This window comes from Protopterus annectens, chromosome 15.part0 (assembly GCF_019279795.1).
Source record: "Protopterus annectens isolate FY-2018-M chromosome 15.part0, PAN1.0, whole genome shotgun sequence".
Classification (NCBI taxonomy): Eukaryota; Metazoa; Chordata; order Ceratodontiformes; family Protopteridae; genus Protopterus; species Protopterus annectens.
In genome coordinates this window covers 70,903,360-70,916,762 of record NC_056749.1, presented here as the reverse complement: position 1 = coordinate 70,916,762, position 13,403 = coordinate 70,903,360, and the positions used below count along the sequence as shown (strand labels likewise).

Sequence of the window (13,403 nt, the reverse complement as noted above, 5' to 3'; positions counted from 1 at the left end):
AATTTAAGACTCATGATTATGTCATGTTGCCATGTTACAGAGCCTTTTTGCTGACACACAAGTTGGTAAAGCCTCAGCTGTAAATTTGTTGTCTCACATGATCAAATGCATGCATAACTTAAGTTATGGTCAGTAGGGTACAGTTCTGTAATATGACCAAATGCATGCACACCTAAGTTATGGTCAGCAGGGTTTGGTTCTATATTACCACAGTTCTTGCAGTAATGATGATTGAATAGCACCCCACTTATCAGGACATATAAAGAGCACTAAAACCTGTGGTTACCCTTTTGAGTGTTTGTGTATTTCTATTCATTTTTTGCAAAATGATTCAAAACAAAATAAAAACAATGAAATTGCATTATTTGTATGAGAACAGAATAACTCATGAAGGCTTGAGCTGACTAAAAGGGTAAAATGCTGATAACCAAGGAAATGGAAAGTATTAATAATGACTGGAAAGTATTAATAATGAATGGAAAGTATTAATAATGACTGGAAAGTATTAATAATGAATGGAAAGTATTAATAATGAATGGAAAGTAGTAATAATCAGGATGCTTTTGTCTGAGTGAATCAGTGAGTGTGATGTGTATGTGTTAACATATACATATATTTATAGAGAGAGAGAGAGAGAGAGAGAGAGAGAGCTATATCTATCTATATAGAGAGAGTTTCAAATAAAGGATCTAAAATCCATAATATTTCAAATAGCTAGAGTGCAGTGCATTGATTACAAACGTGCTACAATGATGTGTTAAGTGCTATGCTTGTGAACTTATTTTGTTTGCAGGCATGGCCCTAGCTGCATGTACTACTAACATGGTGATTGTGGCATTACATGCTGTAGTAGGGTTTGTGTGGGCATGGGGGGACTCATATCTTGTACTGTTTTGCATTAACTGATTTACTTACTCATTGTATAGGCTCCTTGTCCCCAGAGCTGGCTCAAGGTCAAATGGGGCCCCAGGCAGGGTAATGGAATGGGCCCCCCTGTACTCACCCCCCCACACACACACAGCCATTCCAGAGTCCCATTGCTTTGCTATTTTTCTCCAGTTACCATAAACACTGTTCAAAACTCAAAGTTTGCATACTGTTTTTTTGCTTTAGTTCTACAATGGTTACAGATATTTGGATTTAATTTAAAACTTTTATTTCAAATTTTATAACACAAACGCTGAAAGACATTTGCTAAACAAAGCAATACAGTCTCACAATGAAAACAGATAAGCATTAAAAACTTCTCTGCTTTTGAAACTCACATTCGTTGAAACAGCTTTGAAATACGCATTCAAAGAAAATGCATCTGGCCTGTGGCAGATTAAGTTTACGTTTGTGCTATTTTCAAATTATAGACCCCTTGAACACATTTTTAGGATCATGAAAAAATGCAGAGAGTTCTTTGATTCACCTTCCTGATTGTATTAAATTATAACCCTTGTGTAATACAGTGCCACATGTTAGAGCATGTTTTAAAGGGTCTATATTATATATTCGAAACTTCAAAATTTCGAACCTCATATGTTCGACAACATATGAGCGAAACTTGAGTCTTCGAATATATAATAAAAATGTAAAAAAAAAGAAAACACTTATCTTAATGCTCAGAGCAGGGGGCAAGCCCCCCTGCATCCCCCATAACCCCCTATTTAAATATACCAACTCTGAGACAGCACTTCAGTGCAGAAAAGGGGAATTTTCCCATTTTGCACATATGGAGCCATTGCCTTTCACCTTCGAACTTTTCAGAGTTTGATTATATGGTGTCGACCATATGACATTCAAAGTTTGAAACGTTCGATAATTTAATAGGGACCTGTTTTAAATGTATAGTTTTGAACATTTTTACAGTAAGCAATGAAACAAAACATATGAACCAATAATGACAAAACTGCCCATTTCAGAACATTTCAACCATAAAAGGCCACTCAAACTTTTGTCATTACAGTCCGCCAAAATCAGTCAATATGCACAGTCTCTGCAGACGTAAATGTCATCTGAATAATTCCACATTAAAGAGATCTGTAACAAATGAAAAGGTTGCTGCTAGCAAACAACTTTATATTTAAGTGTTTCATTTTCCCTTTTGCCCTTGAAGAATGAATTGCCTATGTTATCCTACAAAAATGGTAAACTGGGAATATTGCAATAGGGAATGGATGGCAACAGGTTCACAGTTACTAGGCATCTCATTCAAAGGAGGAACCCTCATGAATACAGCACCCCACCCCCCTTACAGAATCAGCAGTCTATCTACATGCTGTGGCAGTAGAGTCAGTGGCAGAAGTACAAAAGCCGTATGAGGACATTTTTGATAGAGGCTGAAACATGAACTGCTTCTGCCCAAGAGGTAGCTGGTGGTTTTGCTGGGACTGACATAAGTAAACAAGAACAAGCAGAAAGGACAATGCATGGAAGTCAGAGGGTAAGCCTAGAGAAGGATAATGCCTGATATTTAGATGTATGGTGGAAGGCCGCTAGTAAAGGATAATGCCCGATATTTAGATGTATGGTGGAAGGCCGCTAGTAAAGGATAATGCCCGATATTTAGATGTATGGTGGAAGGCCGCTAGTAAAGGATAATGCCTGATATTTAGATGTATGGTGGAAGGCAGGAATGCCTGACAGTCAGTCACTGAGAAGCAGTTGATGATAAAAGTAACAAGTAGCCAAAGGTGCAGAAAAACCCCATGAGGTTGTGGCACCTGACAGCAAGTCTGCCCCAGCAAGGTATTTAATTTGTACTGGTGCAGTGAATAAAGGTAAGAATATTGTGAGGGAAGTAGATGACAGCATACTTGGTGTAACCCAAGAGAACTCGGACGTGACTTATTTAAAGTCACACTGAGGAAAATGGCAGACTCAGATAATGAAATACAGGACCAGATGACCAGATAATGAAATAATAGGACCAGAGGATTATTAGCAATGCCTTTACTTAATGGCGAGTGTTAAACTAATCAAGTGCACATTTATTGTTGTGCTTGAATAAATAAGCACTTCTCAAAAACGTAAACTCTAACAATGAATATTGACGCTTAGGATATTACTAAAAAAATGACATATAAAATTAAGTACATTTGTAAGAAAATGTTCACTGAGACACTTGTTTACATAAAATTAAATTAAAAAAAAAGTAACTACAGGCATCTAGAAAGATAAAACACAGGCAATAAAACTTCACAGGATAAAAATCCTGTGTCATGTCTACTTGTAGCCAGTTTATTTAAACACCCTGTCAAAAACAACGCTTGACTCATAATTGTTCAGAAATCAAAATTTTAGATGTAATAAGCCTTTTTTAAACCAATTCCAAGAATTAAATTGTGAGTCCATGAATTCCACAAGCAGCCAACCACAGTAAATAAAATTTAGGTAGAATATTAATTAAAGACCAGCAGACTCTTAAATAAAAAAGCTACTTGTTATAAAATGAAATGTTGGTACCACAATTGTTGCAACTCCACTAGACACCCACTGCTGCTTAACACTGTCCAAAGCTCCTCTGACATGGACTCTAGCTACTCCCACTATGATTACTTTAACTCTACTGGACATTAACATCATCAAGAATTCCTCCAGTCTGGACTCCAAGGCTACAATCCATACAAACCCCATTAACATCAACATGCTAAAACCAACAAAATGTGCCCCAGGTTCCAGTCTCATTTTGATGGCTATTTTTGGCCTTGATGTCATAATGACTGAAAAAAAACTGCTACAGTACAACTGACAAGTGTCTTATGTAGTTGACGAACAAATGTATGTAGAACCTGAAGGTACAGAAAGAAATCTTTTTAAAACTGGAAGCATGCAGAATGCCTCAGGTATACTTAATGCTGAATATGTCTCACAAAGTATAAACCAAAGGATTACCACCGTCATCTGTTTTATAAATTTTCAGTGATATCTACCAGTAACAAACTGCAAACATAAAATTTATATAGGTATAAAGAACTGTAGTTTTCTAGCCATTTTACAGCTGGAAAGGAAAAGTTAACACTTAGTCAGTGAACCAGCAACTGAGATGTAGCCTGTGACTCTACCCTAACATACACCCTAACATACACCCTAACATGCACTCTAACATACACATTTATGTACATGCACTTTTTCTCTAGTTTAAATCACACTTACACACACAGACTTGGGGCTGACAAAGAGTCCTGGTTTAAATGTAACTGTGCCTTTAAAACCTGTTCTGAGAAAAAGGAGGGTACACTACTGAATGTGATTGGACAACAGTATGTTTAAATGTTTGTTTTTAACTGTTTCTTATTGTCTGATGAAGGGCATGTTTGCCTGAAAGTGCTTACTTCTATTTTTAATAAAATTTAAAACTGGTTTTATTTGTGCCTCTGCTGTGGTGTCTTTTGCCATATTTATATATTTGGATTTCTTCTGCTTTTGGCATAAAGACGTAGGTGCAGGACTTTTCAGTTTTTTGGATTCATTGTTTGTTTGTGAATTCCTGCACACATGGCCGAGAAGAGGGGAGAAGATATAGAACTTGATTATCGTCCATTACAATCAATGCCACCTCGAATGAATGAAAACATTAGAGCTGCATTCAGCACTTCTGTCAATCCATTCCTGCATATGGATATAAGGAGCCTAGCCTCAAGAAACATGGAATTGGACTTCAATAGCTGAGGTGAGATTGATCTCCAAGATATGCTAAATAGACTATATAGAAGTGCCACTCATTTGAAATGCTTACAGTGGCAGAGATTTCATTTAGAAGCGTGCATCAAAAATAACGTTGTACCCAGGGGTTTACGCATCTTGTGTATGCCTACACAGGGTGAGGTGTACCCTGAGCTGCTTGCCAGATGGCAGGAGATAAATTTACAAACCAGTTTAACATACATGAAACTGCTTATAGATTTCTTCACTCCAGAGGAGAAACAATTAGAAAGTGATGTTGAGTCTCTGAAAAGGGACATTGAGCTTCAGTTTAAAGAAGAACAACATTCAGTTCATGTCAGTGATTTATTTTACATGCTAGCGGCTTTTGGCACCAGGCTACAGCGTGTGAAATTAAAGAAATTCTTACGGGAATATAATGCTTTTGCAACAGGACGCATCTTTGTTTGACCACGTGATACCAACGATGAACGAGAGAATAGGCTCTACACAGGGTGGTAGGGAGCCTGCTTCAAACCAGCTACATGAAAAGCAGCTGGTACAAAGCAGCCAGCAGGATATCCAAGTGATACTGGCATGACGCATGAGAATCTGACCAGTTCGACAGCTTTGACTGAGCAGAATAACTTTCCTGAAATGAAAACGACAACTCAAAACAATGGCTTCCCCATGTCGGTGTTTCCAGCACAGGGGGATGTAGCATCTAACAGCCAGGGAGCTCCTTTACTATTGGGAGCTAGGCCCAAAGAAAAATCGGGTTTCCACAGTATACATTTTCAGATGTTACTAACTCCTGTGAAAAAGAAAAACTCAAGGAAATGGAGCTTTTCCCTATCAAAGGGACCAAAAAGATGCAGAGTTTCACAATGACTTTGGACACTATTAACAGCACTAATATTGTATATAATTTATCTAATGTCCAGTTATCGGTTGAGCAACTTTCGGTGCTGAATAAGGGTTTGACGTTTGTTCCAGATAATATGTCCGAGTACAGTCAAGTAATTACTGATGTCATGTGTTTTGCTAGAAATGTTTCTTTAAAAAACAGGTTTTGTGATAGGGCTTGTGAATTAGTTACAGAGTTGAGAAAACTTAGTGATTTCATACTGATTAATAATCCTATGGTCACTACTTTTGTTAGGATGTGTCAGACAGAGACTGAACAATATGTGCAGGATAAACAATATGTGCAGAGGAGAAAATATACTAGACCTGATCATCACAAACATGGGGACAAAATGCTCCACACTGGAAGTATATCCCTCATTGGAGAGATCAGACCATAAATTAATCTCGCTGGAGATCCACATCCTGCCCCCATCCCCAGCAAAAAAGACCACAGTGAAGAACTTCTCAAAAGCAAACTTCACACTTCTTAAGACTGGAGTGGTATCCTTTAAGGCCCCCGAGCCAGTGGAAACCACACCCCACGCTGCTGAAACCCTTACAAATGCCTTCTACGAGCACCTCCAGGAATGTATGGATCAATCAATCCCTAATAAAATCAAGACCCTTTCCACCAAAACCAGGCACCCAGTCTGGTGGACCCCAGCCATAAACAAACTCTACAACAAGAGGAGAAAGCTACTACATGACAGAGCAAAATCCCTAAAAGGGAAGGCATCTCTGATCAATACTAGCAAAAAACTACGATCACTCATAAAATCATCCAAGGCCAACTTTGAGAGAAAAATCGCTAAAGACACAAAAGACAATCATAAGGCCTTCTTTAGCTATGTTAGAAACCTGGGTGGAAACTCCCAGATATGCTCAGAATTAGTCCAAAATGATACAAAAATCACTGAACCCACAGACATTGCCAACATACTGGCAGACAGGTTCAGTGCAAATTTCTCCTCCCTCCCCAAAAGGAGAAATATCTATCCCACCAGAGTCTAGCCTCCCAAACATCTCAGATGCCCAGGTGAGAGCTGCTCTCTCTAAAGCAAAATACACAGCATCAATGGGACCGGACGGTGTCCCCGGCTGTGTGCTACACAAACTCAATGAGGAACTAAACCCACACATAAGGCTGCTGTTTAATCTTAGCCTTACTACAGGATACGTACCCAAAGAATGGCGTACGGCAACTGTGGTCCCACTCCACAAAGGTGGTGCTTCTACGGACCCTGGAAATTACCGCCCCATAAGCTTGATGAGCCTTGTCTGCAAAGCTATGGAGAGGATCATAATGGAACTCATAAATAAAGACATTGGGGACCTACAGACACTGGATCCTACCCAATTTGGCTTTGTCAAGGGCAGATCCTGCCTCTTGAACTTGGTCGACTTTTCAAACAATCACTAAGGCCATTGATGAGGGTAAGGCAGTTCACACAGCCTACCTTGACCTAGCAAAAGCGTTGACACAATACCCCACTCGGGCATCATAGAAAAGCTCACCAGCTTAGATGTAAACCCATATGTCACAAGATGGGTTGCAAACTGGCTCAAGGACAGAACCCACAGGGTTAGAGTTGCTGGTGCCATGTCAGACTCTAAGCCGGTCACGAGTGGTGTCCCACAGGGCTCAGTCCTGGGCCCCCTCTTGTTTGGCATTTATTTTTCTGAAGTGCAGGCAAACATAGGGGGATTGTGGCTGACAAAATTTGCAGATGACTGCAAACTGGGCACCATAATTGACACTCCATCAGACACAGACATCCTCCAGAGAGGTCTCATAGAAATGGATAACTGGTGCCAGAGCCATGGCCTTCAGCTAAATGCCAAAAAATGTATAGTCATACCCTTTGGAAAAAACAAGGTAACCCCTAATTACCACATAGGTGGTAATTCATTAAACATGGAAGAAGTTATCAGGGACCTGGGGACCCAAGTTGACAGTAACCTCTCTTTTGACACTCACAATGTCAAAGTGGTTAGGAAGACCTTCTACATTGCCCACCTGATCATGAAGGGATTCACATCCAGATCAGGAGAGGTCATTGTACCCCTGTACTCTTCACTTATCAGACCAATGATTGAGTACAACGCCCCATTCGCAATGTACCTTACCCGACACCTGCAGCAGTTGGAAAGACCCCAAAAGTTCCTCACCAAAAGGATAAAGGGGCTCAAACATATGTCATACGCTGCCCGACTGAAGAAACTCCAGCTCTATTCAGTCACATACCGGCTGCTCAGAGGTGATCTGTGCCTGACATACAAGGCCATGTCCAACCCAGAATTAATGGACATGCTCCACCTCAAAAAATCCAAATCCACCAGAGCCACGAGAGCAAGAAACTTAAACCTCAACACGGATATAAATAGGACATGCTGGAGGGACAGATTCATCACCCAGAGACTCCCTACACTATGGAACAGAATCCCAGTCCATGTGAGGCAGAGCCCCTCACTGACTCTGTTCAAGAGAAATCTTGACGAGTGGATGGGAGATCGTAGGTTTACCCCGGGAATCATCTCTGTGTCACTGCTGGACAGAGGCACAGCAAACTAATGGGTATAGTATTCTCATCCTAAGGGGTGGTGAAAGCCACACACACTCTGGCTATGCTTATAAATGCCCTAACCTATGAACCTATGAACCTAAACATAGACGTAGATATTATAATTTAACACAAGAGCAATGCACTGCTTTAGAGCAGTAGCAGCAGGATGATCGGAGTGTAATTAAATCAGCTGATAAGGGAGGGGCTATTGTCATTTTAAATAAGAATGATTATTGTGACAAACTATGTTTGTTGCTGAGTGATACATCTACTTTTGTACCTTTATCTCCTGTGATGGTAAACACTTTTAAGAAATAAAATTAGGACTCGGCTAATGAACATGCAGAAAAGTGGTTGTTAGTGCAATCCCAATATGAATTCCTTCATATTGAACATCCAAGGATTCCCGAGTTCAAGGGTTTACCTAAGCTACATAAAAATGGCTCCAACCATCCCCTGAGACCTATTGTCTTGGGTAGGGGTTGGGCCACTGAAAATGTGTCTATTTGGGTTGAATGTGCCCTAAGACGGGTGGTTGAGTTATACCCCAGGATTTTGAGAGACACAGCACATTTTTTTAACCAGTTTGTCTTGTTATATGGAGAGTTCAAAATGTTCAGATTATATGTTTGTCACTTTGGATGTGAAAAAGTTTTTTGGTGAGATTGACAATGACTATGGGCTCAAAGCCATAGAACATGTTTTGGAAAACAAAGCACAGTTGGATGACGTCAGCAATGAAAGAGTTTGCAGATTGCTGGCTGTGATACTTGAGCATAATATTGTCACATGCCAAGGGACTTACTACAGGCAGGCACCGGGTGTTGCCACGGGCACACCCTGTGCCAATTCTTATGCTAACCTTGTATTAGCTTTTTGGGGGGATGAGGTGATGTTTCAACACACGCATCCTTCGCCTGATAATTTGCGACATTATGCCCATTTTGTCGATGATGTTTTCTTTTTGTGGAAGGCCACAGTTGAGCAATTATTTTCTTTTGTGGGTTATCTTGAAAACACCACACAGTTTTTAGGTTCACTGTTAGTTCTTCGACGTCTGATATTGATTATTTGGATGTACGTTTAGTGAAAGATACATTAGGTAAGATAGATACTATGTTATACAAGAAGAATAGTCTGCTTTCTTTTGACAGCATGCATCCTAGACATACTTTCACGAACACAATGAAGCGACAGGTCCATAGGATTTCTCGGCTTTGTATAAGTGAGGAACAGTTTGACATTGAGACTGACGTCCTTATGGGTCTTGTAGAAAGAGGATATGATAGACAGTTGCTAGATAGGTCCTTGGAAGAAATTAGAATCAAGCGTGATGGGACAGCTAAACCATGGTATCATAGGGGTACCGATGGAGGTACTAATAAAAGACACAATAGATTTGGTCCTCCACGAGGACAATTACTGCTTACATATAGCAGTGATATAGGGGGGATTTGTGACATTATACAATGCAATTGGAAAGTGTTACAATCAGATCACAGGATAGCAGCGATAGTTGGGGATAGACCTAGGTTCACTTTCAGAAGGAATAGAAATTTGAAGGACATGCTTTGCAAGGAACCTATGTCCAACATATCCACTATTATGAAAACTGGACATGTAGGGACATATCCATGTCATGGTTGTAGGGCTTGTATGTACATTTTCACTAACAATTCTTTTGTACATCCTAGAACAGGGTGGACCTATTCATTGAGGGGATATGCCAACTGTAGAACTAGGAATCTAGTTTATTTAGCTACATGTCAACAGTGTAGTTCATTTTATGTTGGTAAGACCAACTGCATGCTGAATGAAAGAATTTTTGGGCTCTTATATGACATTAGACATCATGACGTACGAAATGCCCTAGCATTGCATATCTCAGAATGTTCAGACCATTTTTTTAAGTTTATAGTGTTGCAAGTGATGCATAAAAATATAAGAGGTGGGGATTTAGTTAAGACTTGGGGCTGACAAGAGTCCTGGTTTAAATGTAACTGTGCCTTTAAAACCTGTTCTGAGAAAAAGGAGGGTAAACTACTGAATGTGATTGGACAACAGTATGTTTAAATGTTAGTTTTTAACTGTTTCTTATTGTCTGATGAAGGGCATGTTTGCCTGAAAGTGCTTACTTCTGTTTTTAATACAATTTCAGCTCGTTTTATTTTGTGCCTCTGCTGTGGTGTCTTTTGCCATATTTATATTTTTGGATTTCTTCTGTTTTTGGCATAAAGACTTAGGTGCAGGACTTTTCAGTTTTTTGGAATCTGCGGGTGATGCTGCTCAATGCTAGAAGTCTAAATCTGAAAATGCACTCGTTCAAAACACTCCTTAAAATGGAGACCATCAACATTTGTGCTCAAGGCAGCAGAAAGCACCCCTGCACTACCAGGCTATAACTCATTCCGCACCTTTCGGCTCCAGAACTTGGACTGAAGCTCCAAAGGCGGTGGTGTTTCATTATTCATAGAGGATTTGCACACCTTCAGACTGGTAGCTCAACATAACACATCAGAGATATTTCAGGTGCAGCTAACATTGGGTAAGACAATGATTCAGGTCGTAGCCTGCTATAGGTCGCTAACAAAGTCCCAAGACTCACACTCCATGTTCCTAAGCACATTGGAGAATATTAGCGTCCACCTAACACTCTTATACTGGGTGACTTCAAATACCCCTCCATTAACTGGGAAAACTACTCATGTACCAATACACTTGCCCAGCGTTTCCTGGAATTCATTAATTCAAATGCCCTGGGCCAGCTTGTTCTTACTCCCACCAGAGGTAGCAACATCCTTGACCTGGTCATTACTAACATGGGCGATGGTTGCTCTACATCAATAGTTAACTCCTCCCTGGTTAGATCCGACCACAAACTAATCACCCTGGAAATCCACATCCCTCAAACCCCCCCTCGCAAAGGTAACCAGTACCACCATGAAAAACTTCTCAAAAGTTAACTTTGGGCTCCTAAAATCAGAGGTGGCTAACTTCATGACACCCATGTAAATGGAGAATAGTTGCATGGCCGCTGAATCATACACCAGTGCACTGTACAAACATGTACACAAATGCATGGATCTCGCCATACCCAATAGAACCAAGATGCTCTCCTCCAAAAAAAGGGAAGCCAATCTGGTGGTCTCCTGTCATAAACAAACTCAATAGCAGAAGGAGGAAACGGATGTGGAATAAGGTGAAGTCCCAAGACTGGAAAAAACTCCCTTATCAGCCTCAACAAAAAGTTGAGATCCCTCATCAAATCCTCTAAAGCTAGCTTTGAAAACAGAATTGCAGCAGATAGTAAAGACAGCCACAAGGCCTTCTATAGTTATGTAAAGAATCTCCATGGCAATACCCAGATTTGCACAATGGTACCCCCTATACCAGGCCAACAGATATTGCCAATATACTGGCTGACAGATTCAGTGCCAACTTTACCTCCCCCAAAGGACCAATCACAATGCCAGTAGATTGCCAGGCACCCAGTATTACTGCTGCACAGGTTAAAAACAGCACTGTCCAAGGCCAAGAATACAGCTTCCACGGGAACTGACAATATCCCTGGCTGTGTTCTACATAAACTACAGAGTGAACTGGCACCTCACCTGTGTGCCCTATTCAATCACAGCCTCATCTCAGGATTTGTCCTTACCAAATGGCACAGTTCTACAGTCATCCCTCTCCACAAAGGAGGAGCGACCACAGACCCTGGGAACTATCGCCCCATTAGCCTGACGAGTCTGATATGCAAAGCTATGGAATGCATCATCATGGACCTAATAAACAAGGATATAGGGAATCTCCAAACTCTGGATCCCACACAGTTTGGTTTTGTGAAGGGTAGATCATGCCTGCTCAACTTGGTTGACTTCTTTGAGTCAGTCACCAGAACTGTGGATGAAGGCAAGGTGGTTCATAAAGCCTACCATGATCTGGCCAAGATGTTTGATGCCATTCCCCATTCAGGAATCATAGAAGAACTCACTAAGCTAGGCATCAATCCCTATATCACTAGGTGGGTTGCAAACCATCTCACAGATAGAACCCACAGTGTGAAAGTAGAGGACTCCAAGTCAGACTGCTGACCAGTCATGAGTGGAGTCCCACAGTGTTTGGTCCTGGTTCCTCTCCTGTTTGGTATCTACTTCTCTGAAGTACAGGCCAACACAATGGGTCTCTGGCTGACAAAGTTCGCAGACTATTGCAGGTTGGGAGCTATTATTGACTCCCCAAGTGATGTTGACATCCTACAGAAAGGCCTCACTGAAACCAACAACTGGTGTCAGAACCACGGCCTAAAGCTCAATGCCAAAAAATGTGTCATCATCCCCTTTGGGAAAAACCCACTTCCCATGAATTACCTCATCGATGGTAGTCCACTGAACACAGAAGGTGTTATAAGAGCTCTGGGAACACAGGTTGACAGCAGCCTCTCTTTTGACCACCACATTGCCACTGTGGTCAGAAAGTCCTTCTGTGTGGCACGTCTCATTACTAAGGGTTTTGCATCCAGGAAGAAAGAGGTCATTGTCTCCATCTACTCTTCCCTCATTAGGCCAGTCATCGAGTACAATGCACCACTTGGCATGTACCTCACTAGACACCTGCAAGAACTGGAAAGGTTGCAAAAGTACCTCACAAAGAGGATCCTATGCCTTAAACACTTGTCCTTTATGGACAGATTCAAAAAACTCTAACTATTCTCTGTCTCATATCACCTATTTAGAGACGATCTCTGCTTGACATACAAAACCATATCTGATCCAGTTCTGTTAGAAATGCTACATCTAAAGAAATCCCAATCCCTTCGCACCACACACTCCAGTGACCTCAACCTCATTACCACAATCAACAGAACGTGCTGGCGGGATAGTTTCATAACCCAGAGACTGACCTTGCTATGGAATAGACTTCCTATATATGTCAAACAGAGCACCTCACTGGCCCTCTTCAAGAAAAACCTTGATGAGTGGATGGGAAATAGAAAATTCACCTCTGGGATCACTCCAGTGGCTCTACTCGACAGAGGCACTGGGAACTGAGGTCGGGTGGCACGATGTCAGGGTAATCCTATGGGCTAGGTTTGTAAAGGCTCCAGGACCATTAGCCTAGTACACACCTATGAACCTTTGAACCTATGACTTGTTATACAGTAACTTGACTGACTACATAATTTCCGACTTGGAGAAGGTCCTAAGCTGGTAGTGCAGATAAATCTCTGCCTGGATATTAGGACATTTGCAAATTAGGGCAGATTGAATCCTTTCATGAAATGCTGATGAGTGGATTACATAA

At 40.9% G+C, this 13,403-nt stretch overlaps 1 protein-coding gene across 1 annotated transcript in view; it reads left to right on the top strand.

Annotated features, from left to right (window-relative positions):
- Window positions 1-13,403, top strand: part of LOC122789623 (circadian locomoter output cycles protein kaput-like) — a 1,222,827-nt gene that overhangs the window by 312,467 nt on the left and 896,957 nt on the right. The window lies entirely within an intron of this gene.